Source organism: Felis catus, chromosome F2 (assembly GCF_018350175.1).
Source record: "Felis catus isolate Fca126 chromosome F2, F.catus_Fca126_mat1.0, whole genome shotgun sequence".
NCBI classification, from domain to species: domain Eukaryota; kingdom Metazoa; phylum Chordata; class Mammalia; order Carnivora; family Felidae; genus Felis; species Felis catus.
In genome coordinates, this window is record NC_058385.1 from 68,400,597 (window position 1) to 68,416,380 (window position 15,784).

Here is a 15,784-nt window from a genome sequence, read left to right on the forward strand (position 1 = left end):
AGGGCTGCTATAAATGTTCTGATATAGGTCGTTAGGTACAAGTGCTCAGTAAATATTTGATGAAAGAATAATTACTTGCTGCATGAGAATTCACTCATTTTATAAAATATTTTAGAAGTGAAGCCTCTAAATCTGTTATACAGAGGGAAGTTCATGGGAGTTTGAGGGAGATGTTGGGTATGCAGGAGAATTCCTGAGAAAGCAGTCCTTAAAGAACAGAGGAGGAGATGATACAAAAACCGGATCCCCAGAAAGACCTAGATGGCAAGGATGGGAGCAGGGCAAAATGCTAGTGGGAAGCTAAAGGCTTGAATGGCCAACAACACTTGGTCTTCATCTGAGAGGCAGCAGGGAGTTGTGGATGGCTTTGGAGCTTGAGAGCATTGTTAGGTTTCTTTCCTCCCTCCCTTCCTCCTTCCTTCCTTCCTTCCCTCCCTCCCTCCCTTCCCTCCCTCCCTCCTTCCTTCCTTCCTTCCTTCCTTCCTTCCTTCCTTCCTTCCTTCCTTCCTTCCCTCCCTTCCTTCCCTCCCTCTCTCCCTTCCTTCCTTCTCCCTCCTTCCCTCTCCTTCCTTCCTTCCTTCCCTCCCTCTCTCCCTCCTTCTTCCTTCCTTCCTTCCTTCCTTCCTTCCTTCCTTCCTTCCTTCCTATTGAAATTAAGTTCTCCATGGTTGCCATGGTGAATTTGGGGAAAAACAACAACAACCAGGAATCAGGCAGTCAGGGTAAGAGGTTGCAGTTTAGTTCAGTTGTGTGTTAATGAAGTCGGTGGTGGTGTGGAAAAGACCTGGTGGGAGAAACCTTGAGACGAAAAAGGTGTCACACTAGCGAGAGGCCATATTTAAACATGGTGGCAAGGGTTTGAGCTTGTGACAGAATGCCTACAGGCCAGGTGGGCGAGCACATTCAGGGACGTGAGTGAGGAGGTACTGCCACCTACTGGCTTCTTTTTCCTCAGTGACATTCGACATCAGAGGAGAGGTCAGGTTCAATGGAGAAGGAGAATCCAAGGGAGAAATCAGGTATAAAATAGTGGATTCTGAAGAAAACACAAAGTATCACAAGTACCTGGAGAGGAGATAAACCTCCAGAATAAATCCCGATTATTTTCAGTCGTTAGTTAAAACACTAGCTTCCTCTCTAACCTTTTCAACCTGTCATTTGTAGCTTTTTTAAGGTAAATCTCTTGGTTTCTTTCTACTCAGCCTATTTCAAGTGTGGGTGCCATTCGGTTTTCCTGCTGTGTCTGTTTTATTGTTTTTCTCAAATAATCAGCTTTTGGCTTTCTTTTCCTTCTGTCGTATGTTTGCTTCTGATTTATTAACTCCTCCTCTTGCCTTTGCTATGTATTTTCCTCTGTTTTCTTTGGTTTTTACTCTGTTGTCCTTTCCCTAAATATTTGCAAGCTGAGTTCATTGATTTCCGATCTTTCGTGTTTTCTAATATACTATTTAAAGCTCTAATGCCCCTCTAAATGACATGTTTGGAAAACTCCACGTGTTTGATGTGGAGTGTTTTTATTATCATTTAGTTATAAATATTTTCTCATTTCCATTTGATTCCTTCTTTGATCTTTGAGATTTTTACAAGCCTATTTTTCTAACTTCTAACTATTTTTTGTTTTGCTATTTTTCTTCAATAAACTGCACTGTGCTTGAAAAGATGGTCAGTACGATTGTTGCTCTGTTTATGTTGTTAGCAAACGCTTATGGTCACTCTCTAGGTCAGGGATCAGAGCACTATGGTGACCGCTGCGAGCCAAGTCCCAAGTGCTCCTGTTTTTATAAATAAAGTTTTATTGGAATACAGCCATGCCCGTTCATGTTTTATCTACACCTGCTTTTGAGCTATACCAGCAGAACTGAGTAGTTGTGACAAAGCTTCTATGGCCCATGAAACTTAAAATACATACTAGTTGGCCTTCTAAGAAAAGTTTGCCAACCCTTGTTCTAGAGTCATTGCTTTAGTAGAGTTGCAAAATCGTGATTCTATATTCCTTTTTTTCCCCAAGTTTACTTATTTTTGAGAGAGAGAGTGCACGTGGGGGACGGACAGAGAGAGAGGGGGACAGAGGATCCAAAGCGGGCTCTGCCCTGACAGCAGTGAGCCCGATGTGGGGCTCAGACTCATGAGCAGTGAGATCATGACCTGAGCCTGAGTCAGATGCTCGACTGACTGAGTCACCCAGGCACCCCTATTCTATCTTCCTTTTTAAAATAATTCTAGTTCCATAACCTTTTCCCATTTAGTATCTGAGATTCTTCCATAAGAAGAAATTTCCCTACCCAATTATTTGGTTGCCCTGAGGTATTGTTTCTACAGGAAAGGCAGGATAAATGTTTGATTTTCTTCCTTTCATTTACTAGTTTGAACAAATTAATTTATTTCCTTAAATATAGCCATTTAAAAGTTAGCATCATGATATATTTGATGTATTTCTCTCCATTGCACTTATTGGCTGGTCTATTTGCTACTATACTTTATGTGTTTTGAAAATGCAAATATCGTTTTTGTATCTTCCTCAGTTGTAGTGACTGTCACTACCTTTTACTGATGCGCAAATTGTCCCATCTTTGAACAATGAGAGCCTCTTGGTGTGGGCTATTATATTTATATAATCCTTTTGACCTGACACGTGTCATCTTTGATAACTTCTTTGCTCTCTGGTATAACAATATATTCCAGACTTATCTTACATGCTTCCTGCCCCAGACTCGATAACCATTTTTTACTGGAGGGTTTAGTCTATATTTATTTAGGTTATTGATATATTTGGATTTAGTCCTATCACTTTATTTTGTGCTCTCTATTTGACATTTTTTATGCTTCTTCCCTTCATCCCTTTTCCTGTGTTTTAATTACCTGAAGGTTTTTTTTTTTTTTTTGGTCTCCTTTAATTTTAAACTACATCATAACACAAGTCTGATGTTAAATGGTGTCTCTAAACTCCTCCTGAAAAACGCAAGGACCTTGGATTACTGTGTCCCTAGCGTCCCTCCTTTGAACTCCCATGTTACTGTTGTCCGTTATTCACATTCAACCTTGTTTTTATCCCAAATTAATTACTTGGGTTTAATCGAATAATTGATTTATTATTGACTTGCAGGTGCTGGCTTAGCTTTGCCCACTTTTTAGAAAGACCAGTTTCCTCGTTTACTACTCCTTCTGGAACCTACTTTCTGATTTCAGTTTTCTTCCAGAGGAAACATGCGTGTTTTCAACGAAAATTTGTTCGTGATAAGCTCGGGTTTGCCTCCCTTTCTGTAAAAAGTTGCTAGTTTGGCCTTAGGTCTCTGCCTCTCTCAGCCCCACTCCTTACTGCTTCTCAGTTCTGGGGGTCCCTCGGCATACGATGGCCAAGATATTGCCATGCTTCCTTTGCCTTTACAGCCAGCGATCCCAGAGCCCCAGGAACACCTACTTTTTGACTGTTTTCTCGACAGGGCTTTGATTTTCCTGGCAATGATCATGATCTTCTCTCTCAACTCATCGCTCAGCCTGAGCCTGAAATGTCCTGCTCCTCCAGGCAGAGGAGACCTGCCCTCCCGAAGCCCTGTGGACGGTGCCACCAGAACAACAATACTGAGAATGACAGAGATGTGAGTCTCCAAGGAGGTGCTGGGGCAACCACAGCATCTGTCCCCCGTGATTATCATATCAGAAATAGTTCACATTATGGGGCAACGCTTTGGTTCCATGTGCCTTTCCTAAAAGTATATTAATAGTTTAGTACTAATAGTTTAATACTAATAGTTTAGTATTTGGGTAAGATTTTGGACCCATAAAGAAGAACGACAGAGTGTGGATTCAGTGTCCGTTCTCTGTCTAACCTCTCCAACCATCCATGCAGGTAGAGAGCCCTGTGAGGCCTTGAGGCAGCCAGGTAGGAGTCTGCTTAAATATCGCCTTCAGGAGAGAACCGCCCAGAGCAGTGCAGTCAGCTGCTGGTGGTGGGGCCCTCAGGACCCACTGCCTGAGCGAGGTGGGGCTCCCAGAGCTGCCATGACTACCCAGGGCTGGACACTTCTCCAGACCGTCTTTGTACAGGAGCTTCCCACTGGGCTGGGTGAAAAGTTCCGAGCCGTACCGCAGGGAAGCTCTCCCTACGCAGTTTTCTTTCTTCTCCCCTCTCCCTTCCTAGGTGTCAGACCAGCATCATGGTCTGGAGCCTTTATCTGCCTACTCCTGCTCCTTCTATCTTCCATGTACAACACCGTCCCCTCCACAGCTCTCTCACAGACAACATCATCCCCTCTACAGGTCTATCATGCTGCTGACTCCCTGTCCACGTCGGTTTCTCAGAGGAGCTGAACGGACACAGGGCCTTTTTGGCCGCTGGCCACTTTCTTCCTTTTCTTTTTCTTCTTTTTCTGTTGAAAAATCCTTCCCTCTCCCTCATTTTCTGATATCGCATCTACATAAAATGAAACAATAGGTCTTATGAGAAGACAAAAGAGCGAGTCAACTCCTGCTCAAAAACTTCCTCTTGGAAACTGTAACAGTGTTTTCTAGAGAAACAGAACCAGTAGGCTGTGTGTGTGTGTGTGTGTGTGTGTGTGTGTGCGCAACATGCACATGTACATATGGACACACATACATTCTATTGTTTATTCACACAAAATACTCAGAGGAGGCCAGCAGGCTGGAGACCCGACCCAGGGATGGGTTGATGTTGCAGCCTGAGTTTGAAGGCAGTCTACTGGCAGAATTCCCACTTCCTTAGGGAATCTCAGTCTGTTTTCTCTTAAGGCCTTCAACTGATTGGATGAGGCCCACCCTAGGAGTGTGAGGTGCTTGACTCAAAGTCTACTGACTTAAATGTTAATCTTATCTTAAAAAAAAATGACTTCACAGCATTTAGACCGATATTTGGCCAGATGCCTGGATACCATTACCTAGCTAAGTCGACGCGTAAAATTAACCATCACAGAGACCCTCTGGTCCGAGTTCTGCTTTCAAATAACTTGCTAGTGAGCCTGTAGAGGGGTGGCTTCGTCTGCCCTGCTTGTTACCCTTTGGTAGCTTCTGGGCTAGTATTATTTACCAAAGACAAGCTCACAGCCATGCATTTCTAAGTCTTCCGATGATAAATGTTTTAGCCTTTATACCGTCCCTGTCGCAACTACTCAACTCTGCTGTTGTATATGAGAGTAGCCGTGGACTGTAGGTTAACAGATGAGTGTGCTCTGTTCCCGTAAAACCCTACCGATGGAAATGGAGAGGTGAACTGTATGTAATTTTCACATGTGGTGAAATAGTGTTCTTCCTTGGATTCCTCCCCTTGCCTCCCCTCTCTCGACCATCTAAGAATATCAAGAGCTTTCTTAGCTCGTAGGCCACGCAAAGCAGGTGGTGGGCAGACTGGTTTGCCACCCTTACTCTATGCCATGGCGGTCTCCACGACGATATACCCGTCTCTACATCTTCTCGGCACACTGCTTATTTCCAGATGCCAACTCAAGTATTTAACAAAACAACCTGTCTCAGTAGCTCAAGACGACAGCTTCGTCTGCAAATGTGCATTTTCACTGAGCCTTCTGAGAAGAATCTCTTCCTCAGAGAAGGTTATAATGGTAGAATTTCTTTTTGGGCCGTTGGGAGATTCTTTTGTGGGGAAGAAGGTTTTGGCATAATACCGTAGCACCTTGGACATAAAGAGTGGTGCAGCTAGAAGATGCCTTAGCTTATCTCTTTTTGTTAGAGCCACTTTTATTCACACATTCAACACCCATTGAACAGGATAAGAGGCATACACTTCTGCTCACGATGGGAAGTTTTGAGCATATGAGAGTCTTGCCTTTGGTGTTTTCTGAAACAAAGTTTCTGCCTTGGAACAGTCTTCCTGCTCCTCCAACCCTAGGAAATGCTTTTTATGCTTCCAAACTCAGGGAAGAAGTCAGTCCTTCAGCAATCCTCTTTTACCTCCTCCCAAGAGAACAAACTAGTTCTTCCTCTAAATTACCCCTGATCCCACCATCCCCCCCATTTCGGCACCTGTTTCATTGATGAACTATGAACCATACATATATTCCCCTATTTGTCTCTCCTACCAGACGCTTAGCATCTTGAGGAGCTGTCTTATTCATTTCTACATCCCAGAGCCTGATACACAGTAGGTGCTCAATAAACACGTGTTGAAATTATTTACTCATTCAACAGATATTTTTGAGCCCCTACTCTGTGCCAGGCACTGTTCTAAACAGTGAACAGAATGACCAAATCTCTGCCTTCTAGATCTTCCACTGCAATGGGGTAGGAGGTGGGAAACAGGCAGACCTGATAAGTGAGCAAATGACATAGTATTTTAGAAGGTGGCAAGTACTATGGAGAAAAATAAACCAGGAAGAAGAGGCAGGAAGTGCCAGGGAGTTGGGGTGGGGTTGTAGTTATTGGCAGAATGATCAGCAAAGACTGAAAGGCCATGAAGAGAAAGCCACCTTGCTATCTGGAGAAAGAAAGCCAGCATTAAGGTCCTGAGGTAGGTGCTTGGAATGTGTTAGAAACAGCACAAAGGCCAGTGTAGCCAGAGCTGAGTGAGTGAGGGGAAGAAATACATTTTTTTTTAAAGTTTATTTTTGAGAGAGAGAGAGACAGACAGAGTGTGAATGGGGAAGAGGCAGAGAGAGAGAGAGAGAGAGGGAATCACGGAATCTGAAACAGGCTCCAGGCTCTGAGCTGCGAGCACAGAGCACAATGTGGGGCTCGAACTCCGAACGGTGAGATCATGACCTGAGCCGAAGTCGGAGGCTTTAAGTGATTGAGTCACCCCGGTGCCCCAAGGGGAAGAAATACATTTTATTGCGTAGATTTGAAAGATGAAGAGAACAGAGATGCCTTCCGGAGACATGGAGATAAAAAGGGAAACTGAGGCTCAGAGACGTGAATAATTTTTTTCAGGATCATACAGTACAGCTGGTCAATGTCGGAGCTGGGGCCTGGGGCCGGACCCCGATCTTTGGCACAGGGGGCATTGCAGAGCTCCGCCCACAGGGAGACCAGCACCCCAGCAACAGAGACAAAGGAGCACTCTGTCTTGCAGGGACCCCATCCTTAAGCCGTGTCTCAAATAACAGGAGAATAAGATTCAACCAGACACTGTGTCCAGGGAGAGGGTGGCAGTCAGGGCTTCATCGCTGCCCGCAATTTTGACGTTGCCCGTATTTCTCTCACCGGGGATGTTTTCTTGCTCCGAAGCCTTTTAGCAGATGACAAGGTATCGCCCTGGGTGTGTTCCACAACACAGGTCTTTGCTAAAGTGGTTAGACAGCCACTTCCGTTCAAAGCCAGGGACTGCCCCCGGGGATGAAACCGTTCGGAGAGCATTTTCTATTTGCAAAAACATTGCTCTGACATGTTATCAGGTACTTCTCTCAACAGATCAGGGAGATTGGAGAGCTTTCTCAGAGGTACCGGACATCCGGGAGAAAGACGAGGGCCAAGCGGGCTGCTGATTCAGGGCAGTCCTTCTCGTTGTGTGTGGACTTGTCATCATCCTTGTCTTTCTCCTCATTTTTGTCTCTGGCAAGAGATCAAAAAGCATAGGGCGTGGCTCCTGCCTGCAGAAAATTTATCATCTAGTTGGGTCACAAGTTCATCGATTCATCCAGTTGCCTTCAACATCACCTCCATTCTGTGAGCTTTTGTTGAGCACCTGCTATATTCCAGTTAATTATCAGAGGTCCAATAATGTGAGGAGAAGCCTTCACAGAGGAGAAAGACCTTATTTAGTTTTTTTAAAAACATTTTTTAAAGTATATTTATTTGTTGTGAGAGAGAGAGAGAGGGAGAGCACAAGCAGGTGAGGGGCAGAGAGAGAGGGAGAGAGAAAGAATCCCAAGCAGGTTCTGCACATTCAGCACAGAGCCTGCTGTGGGGCTTGAACCCATGCATGGTGAGATCATGAAACCAGGAGTTGGATGTTTAACCGACTGAGACACACAGGCGCCCCAACTTGGCTTAGTTTAAAGGATGGACAGGATTGTATATGGAAGGCAGACCAAAGGGGATGTTTTGTTCAGGCTGAGGGAATAACAAGTGCTAAGAGGATGAGGCAAGAAAGGGCATGCGTGTCCAGGGAGCCTGGTGTGGCTCGAACACAGGAGATGCGGCTGGGGTGGGTGAAGGTGAGGGGCTCTGGGCAAGGTGGGTGTCAGATCCACACGCCATGCTAAGCTGAAAGGCACTTTTTCCTCTGGATGATTAGGAGCCGTGGAGTGACGTGATTAGATCCGGTTTTCAGGAAGACCACTCTGGTTGTAGCACAGGGAGCAGGCAGAGAGGAGGGGCAAACCAGAGTGGTCCCTCTGGAAACAGCAGGGAGCAAGATGCATGGGTTTACTATGCTGGGGTCACAGTCCCGGACGCACAGCCTGAGAACAGGGTGCCGGGAGACAGGGTCGGCAGGGGCGGAGCTGGCACGGACCTGGAAGCAGCTTCAGTCTCCTGAAGCAGACGAATGGATTGCATCTGTCTAACTCTGGGCCGCAGGATTGGGAATCTCGCTCGCTCAGATTTGTAATATATATTCTCCAGTGTCACTTTTTTTTTTTTATCAGTGAAAAGATTATGTATTGATTTTCTACAAGTTATTTCTCAATTAATTCAGAACTGGGCAGGGAAGAGAGTATTACTATTGGCCCTTCTCAAAGAGTCAGAAGAACAACCTTGCTCCTGGCCCTGACATTATCGAGCCATTGAATGAATTCCAGCAACCACGTGCCTCCGGATTACTCGATATGTGAGCAAGATTAAGCCCTGTTCATTTAATTCAGCGGTGTCCATCAGGCTTTCTGATAAAGTGAGTGAATGTATTCCCAATTGATAGAGGAAGGTCATGACGCCATTAAATCTAGACCCACAGAGAGGATGGGGCTGAGGGTTGGGGTTTGGGAGCCCCCGGTGTTTCAGTGAGAGTGTAATTCATGACTAGGTGTTATGGGAGCACAGAGGGTCATGTAACCAACACGGGGTAGGGGTGGGAATCCAAAGAGGCTTCCTGGAGGAATGGTCATCTAAGCCATCTTGAAGGATGAGAAGAGAACAAATATGTTGGATTAAGAGTGAGGATCTGGTGGGGTTGGATGGGGTTGGGTAGGCTATGGTGGAGGGGGCAGGGCAGTGGCGAGTGGGAAGGAATGGAACCAGTCACAGCACACGTGCATGTTGGTGTTGCTTATCAGCAGCAATTTCAGCGAAGACCAATAAGGATAGGGAGGTAGGTGGGGGCCAGATAATAAAGGGACTTTTCAATGCCATTGAAATTATCAGATGAGGAATGCTAGACCTCGGATGATACCCCGATAAAGGAGACAGAACCAAAAGAGGTGACTTCAGAGGAACTTTTGGGCAGCGCAGGCTGTCATAACCATTTGGATGACGGGATGGAGGGTGAGCTGCAGCCTGAGGCGGTTTATAGATTTCAGGGGGCAGCATGGTATGGCAGATGTGGTTAGCCTCTGTGACAATATCGGGGCCTCACATCTTCCTAGCTAAGAGCACCTTCATAGTGCCTGGTGCATCCCGCAGTGTGGACGGGGCGGCTCTGTCACTGGGTTCTGGGTCCCCCCAGCACTCTGGGAAGCATTATGCTTTTCCTGACAAAAAGGCAAAGTGCAACAGACACTGCTTCCCGCTTCCCTCTTTCTTGTGGCCTTGTATTCAGTAGCTTCATGAAACCTTGGAGTGATAAGAGGGAGAAAAAGTCAAGAGAACAGCCCTGCTGCTCGCCTTGACATTATCGAGTTATTGAATAAATGCCAGCAACCACTTACTTCTACATTACTTGATAGGTGAGCAAGATAAAGCCCTGTTTGTTTAATTCAGGGGTGCACATCAGGCTTCCTGATACATCGAGTGAATGCATTCTTCACTGATACAGGAAGGCGGCTGCAATAGAAATCTTCCAGACTTCAGTGTTGAATCTGCCAGGAGGCAACACGACATTGTGATCAGAGCACATGAACTGTGGCACCAACACGCCTGAACAGGAGTTCGGACACCCCCGAGCAGGCTCACAGCCCCCGTTGTAGAGTGGAGACAGCAGTAATCTACATTAGCATGCTGCTTGGCACAGTGGTGGTGGGGACATGAAGCTCCGGGTCCTATTTCTTTCTTTTTCTAATGTTATTTATTTTTGAGAGAGAGAGCCTGGGCCGGGGAGGGGCAGATAAAGAGGGAGAATCTGATGCAGGCTCCACGCTGAAGGCACAGACCCTGACGTTGGGCTCGAACTGACAAAGCGTGAGATCATGACCTGAGCCGAAATCAAGAGTCAGACACTTAACAAACTGAGCCACCCAGGCGCCCCTACATCTCCTAGTTCTTTATAAGAAACAAGGTTTGCTTTCTACAGCCTCAGGCAGAACACTTTCAGTGACAGGCTTGGAGTCTCAAATTCAAGCTTCAGTCCTGCCACCGGTAATCTGTTTCATCGTGTGTAAGTCTCCTCTCCTCTCAGGGCCTCAGTTTCCCTTTTCGTGAACCGAGAGACTTGACCTAGGACGTGACTTCTGAAGCTCCTCCTGGTCTGAGCTGGGTTGTTTCTCTTTAGGTGGGTTTCAAATTCTACTGCAGTAGTTTTCCTTCTCGCCAGAAGGTGGTGCTATTGAGTCCTTCGTGCTCCCGCACTCCCGCTTATCCGCGGTTTCCCTTCCCCAGGTTCCGCTTTCCCTGTCCGTCACCGGTGGGCAGCCACCTCCCGGAAGCGGATGAGCCTCCCTCCCACCAATCACTGGAAGATCAGTGGTAGCCCCACCCCCCGACACAGCCGGAGTCACCCCCTCGCTTCCTCTCGCCACACAGTCATTTTATCATCTCAAGTCGGCCCGATGAGGGTGAGTACAAGACAGATAAGATTTTGAAGGAGAGAGAGCGACCACGTTCCCGTAACTTTTATTGCGGCAGGTTGTTATAATGGTTTCTATTTTATTAGCAGTTATTGCTGTTCATCTCTTACTGTCCCTAATTCATAAATTAAACCTCAAAATACGTATGGGTACATACGTATGCCAAATAGGTACGTATGTTTAAGGGAAAAGCAGTCTATAGAAGATTTGGTACTGTCTGCAATTTCAGGCGTCGGGCGGAGGTCTTGGAACACATTCCCCCCGCGGATAAGAGGGGAGTGACTGTATTATAAGGAGCGCTCCGTTTGCTTCAAGCGCTGGGAGACCCAAGCTGGCCTTCCTTAGATGCTCGGAGTGTGAGCTTTGGGTTGCAGGGGCCTCTGTCGGTCCCGGCTGTTCTTTGCCCACTTTCCAGCCTCGCGACCCAGGCCGCAGCCTGGTTCGGTTCTGTTCAGGTCTCGAAGTACTGGTCAGTACCGCTCTAGTTTTTCTAGTTCAGGACCACAGAAGGGACAGCAGGAGCCTTTGGGCCATTTCAGGATGGGGGGGGGGGGGGAAACAGAGGTCTGAGGGTTGGCCCCAAGACTGGCTGGTGGAGCTTATACCTGAGTCTGGCCTGGCTGAAGGCCTGGGCGGAAACAGTGTGTTTGGTTTGCACAAGACCACCTCTGACCCCTTGCCTCAGACCCGCCATGCCCCTGAAGTCCTTCCAACCCCTGCTTGCTGGAGCTACTCCTCATTACTGGAACTCTCCAGATCCAACCAGAAGCATCAGGCTTTAGGTGTGGCCAAGGATCCTCGCCCCACCTGAATTTCAGCGGGGTTGAGGGTGAAGACACTGACCTGTCTCAACTCCTTGTACCCAGGAGCAAGCCCCAGGTCTTGTGCTGTCAACGACAACCAGAGGGGTGACCCTTGAGGGTATGGACCGTCACCATCAATAGCAATAAATGCCGCTTTTTCTCAGACACAGAACACTGATAAGGATGGAACTTGCCCACAAAGGCAAAGACGTATGAACAGTTTCCATCAGGTCAGGAAGTGCCTCCCGCTCAGGTACCAGCTCCTAGGTGTGCCTGTCCCTGGGACCCACCAGCCTCTCTCTCCTTCGGGAGCTGCCCCCACACACTCCATCCCCTGCCTTGTGGGTACTGTCTTCTCCACTCAAGCCCCGTGAGGAGCCTAACACGGTCAAACCAACCTGTGCTTCCTTGCTCCCAGCTAGGACAAATCACAGGGTTTGGGGTTTCAGGGTTTTGCGGTGGGTCACTAAGGAGAATCAGACAGCCGATGCCTTCAAGGCAGCAAACAAGGCAGAGTGGAAAGAAGATAAGCTCTAGAAACACAGAGCCTGGATGAGGTTCCCAGGTCTATCAGCACTGCCTAGTGTAATAGCACCTGCGAGTCATTTGATTGCTCTCTGTATACATACAGATATACGTGTGTGTGTGTGTGTGTGTGTGTGTGTGTGCATATGCGTATGTATACGCAAAAAACAAATGGGTGCTTGGCTTCAGCTCGTGATCATTTGTTGAACGTATATTGTTTTATATCCGGTCACTGGTATGTTTATTGCACTTTGGGGAATATAGGGCAATTATTAACTTTCCTCTTGAAAGGACCCTTTTGTGGTCAGTGATTTCCTGGGTTCTGGTCACATTTTGGGGGGATTTAGCTTTAATTGCCTCAGTTTGGTCAATCTCTTTAAAAAAGAACCAATATTTCCCCAATTCTGGGACAATAATTACCTTTTCATTGTGCAATACCTACGTCCGCCACTTAAGAACATTTTGGGGTACCGACCTTCTGACCATGGCGAAGCAGTAACAACAAGAAGAGAATGTTCTCAGGTCTTAAGGCCTCAGGTAATTCTGCAAATCTTTCTTTTCCTTACTCCATGGAAATGGGTACCTGTTGTACCTCCCTCTATGAAAAGCCTGAGCAGCATTTTACTCAGAAATCACCGATGGATGATTTGAATGATGGCAGGTAGAATTATTTTGGTTTTCAACTAACAACACTACTACTGGTAATGTTTTTTATATGTGTAATATTTTTTATTTTTAAAGTGATTTCCTATGTATTATCTTACTGTGATTCCCCAAAGTCCAGGAATATGAATATTGAAGATGATTTATCAACATTTCTTAGATAAGAAACCCAGAGCCTTGAGAGGTCATGTAATCATTGTAAGCATTTCTATCAATCACATGCCTGTTGAGCACATCGACCTTATGAGGAAGGCGTTATTGTAACTGTTTTCCAGGTAAAGCAGCTGAGCTCAAGAGAGGTTTGAATAACTTGTTCTAGACCACACGGCTACTAAGAAGAACCAGGATCCACACATTTGTGTATAAAGTCTCATAGTGTTTGTTTGTGCCCTGACGGCACGATGCTCCTCCCCTAAGAGTGGTGGCCGTGGGGGAAAGGCACTGGCCTGGGAGTCAGGAAGCCTCTGGTCCTGCCTGCGTCTGCCCGTAACCTATGAGTCATCTTGGGTAAGTCGTTTTCCTCCTCTTCCCTTCAGCTGCGTCGTGTGAAGCGTGGAGTGTGGAAATGAGGCACGTGCTACCTCTGGACTCTGGCCTATTTGAATGACTCCCTGGGTTACAAAGCTGGGGTGATTACCAAGCTGCCCAAACATGGGCACCAAATATCTCCCCCTCTTAGCTCTTGTCCATGTCTTTCGCGTCTGAATGAGAGTTTCCCTCCAGGAAGAGTTCACTGGTATAGGCACAGCTGCGGTGCCTATAGGCAGGACCATGAGCCGCAGCCTACCTCATCCCTGCGGCATGGGAAGATGTAGGAGTTTCACATAAGCCAAGTGTTGCCACAGGGGAATAGCCAAGCATGGTCTGCTGGGCTATCTTGGGGTTCCCCCGAAGCAGAGCCTACGGCAAGGGCTCACATGCACTGGGGTCCCCCTGAAACAGAACCTACAGCAAGGGCTCATATGCAGGTCATTTATTTGGGGAAGTAATCTGGAGATCAAGAGTGGAGGGGCTGGGAAAAAGGATGTAGAGGGAGGGGAAGCCAGTCCTAAGGGTGCATTCTCGAGGCGGTTACTGCTGTGGACAAATGGATCTTGATCCTGCGGGCTCTTGCCTTGGAATTGTCACTAGAGTCATGGAAAACCATTTCTGTCTTCCACTGGCCATGAAGCTTCCAGGCGGGGTTGACTCCTGTGTATTTCCAGTTTGCACATAGGCCAGAGCGGCTGAGCAGACTCCAGCACGCAGCTGCTATGGTGAGGGGCCCCAGGCAGAAAGCAGGGGGTGCCTGGGGCAGCAGAAGAAAGATTCTAAAGCTCGTTGCTTCAACGATAGCCAGGGCAGAATGGTGGCCGAGAGGACGAGAGAGAGATGGGGCATCAAAGATGTCTGGGACAATTGTGTGGCTGGTACCCAGCCCCTGTAGGCTGTGGGGTAGGTTGCAGGGTGAGGTACAAGTGTGGGGATGGTGGGGCTGGGAGAGATGCTTCTAGAGTGCATCTGCCACATGAGGAAGCTGTGTGATGGAGAGACCCCATACGTCCTCCCATGGGTGCTCTGTGAGACAGCCAGCATTTGGATGCCAGCCACTCAGAGCTCATAGGTGACCTAAAGAAAGAAGGCTTTCCTCCTCTTCTCTGTATTGCCCTCTTCTCCTCTGGAGGGATTAGGAGTGGAGACAGAGGAGGGAGGGAAACCACCTCCTCCTCCCCACCAGGTCCCTGGGGCCGAGAGGCTGAGCACCGAGCAGGGGGAGGGGAGGGTGTGGATGCCAAACTTGACATGACACTTACTTGTGTTCCATTGCACTGGGCTGAGTTTTTTAGTATCTAAAAGTGACCAAAAAGCTATGGGACGTCACTACGGGGTGGAGGAGGAGATGTGACACAGCAGCATTGATGGCGGTGCCTGGAGGGAATAAAGGTTCCATGTTTGTACTTCGTTAGGCTTAGATGTTCAACCGCTGCCCGCCAGTATTAATTTAGCTGTTTATCACGTGGGACAGCTGATCCACAATACTTCCTTTCCTTGATAGTGGTCTTCTCAGCTTAGATGATGTCACGTATGTATCTGACTTCCAGTGTTAAGGATAAAGCACACTTTACGATGGTGGTTTTAGCCTCTGGTGCCGTCAGGGACCAGATAGGTAGCAGAAGTGAGGGTAGAAGGCTGCTTGGGACCAATGAAGCAGAGCGCTCATGCCTTGCTTACAGGGGGCGGGCACTGTTGAGCTCTAGCCTGCTGCCTTGCGGAAGCAGCTGGGTAGGGAGTTTGGATCTTTGATGAGTGGCCACCACCATATTAGCCCTGGGTCCCCATGGTAGATGATACTAAGGGCCCTAAGTTTTTACCCCCCCTTTTTTTTTACATGTTTTTTAATGTAAATGTGGGAGAGTGGCATGTTTTTTAATGTAATGTAATGTGGGAGAGTGGCAGAGAGAGAGAGAGAGAGACACACACACACACACACACACACACACACACACACACACAATCCAAAGCAGCCTCCAGGCTCTGAGCTAATAGCTCAGAGCCTGATGTGGGGCTTGAACTCCCAAACTGGGAGAGCGTGACCTGAGCCAAAGTCGGATGTTCAACCAACTGAGCCGCCCAGACGCCCCCTTTTACCCCTTTCTGTATCCAGCCCCCTTTTCTAATTAACTTTACACTGTCCTCCCATTGTGGTTGGGGACACTTTCTTGTCTCTGGGCCCATCTCATTTTCAGGTCTCGTTTTGGCCAGTGGCACGTTAGCAGCTGAGACACAATGGTGCCCTCTTGCACCTCTGCCCTCACCACGAGGAGAATACACCTGCACCAGCTGCTAATCCCTTGCGGGGGACGAGAGTGTGCGGGGCTGAGCCACACCGGCCAAGCCCCTCCTCGGTCAGCTGACCTGCAGATTATAAAAGTAAACGACGATTGTTGTAAGTCCCTGGGTTGGTTACGTAGC

At 47.5% G+C, this 15,784-nt stretch overlaps 1 long non-coding RNA gene across 6 annotated transcripts in view; it reads left to right on the forward strand.

Annotated features, from left to right (window-relative positions):
• Positions 1-15,784, forward strand: part of LOC111558569 — a 243,718-nt gene that overhangs the window by 40,800 nt on the left and 187,134 nt on the right. For 5 of the 6 annotated variants that reach the window (XR_006592311.1, XR_006592314.1, XR_006592313.1 and 2 more), the window contains exons 3-5: positions 3,441-3,596; positions 10,654-10,829; positions 13,108-13,339. This is a non-coding gene — a long non-coding RNA (uncharacterized LOC111558569). The remainder of the gene's footprint in view (positions 1-3,440; positions 3,597-10,653; positions 10,830-13,107; positions 13,340-15,784) is intronic. The other variant, XR_006592312.1, reaches the window with a different exon arrangement.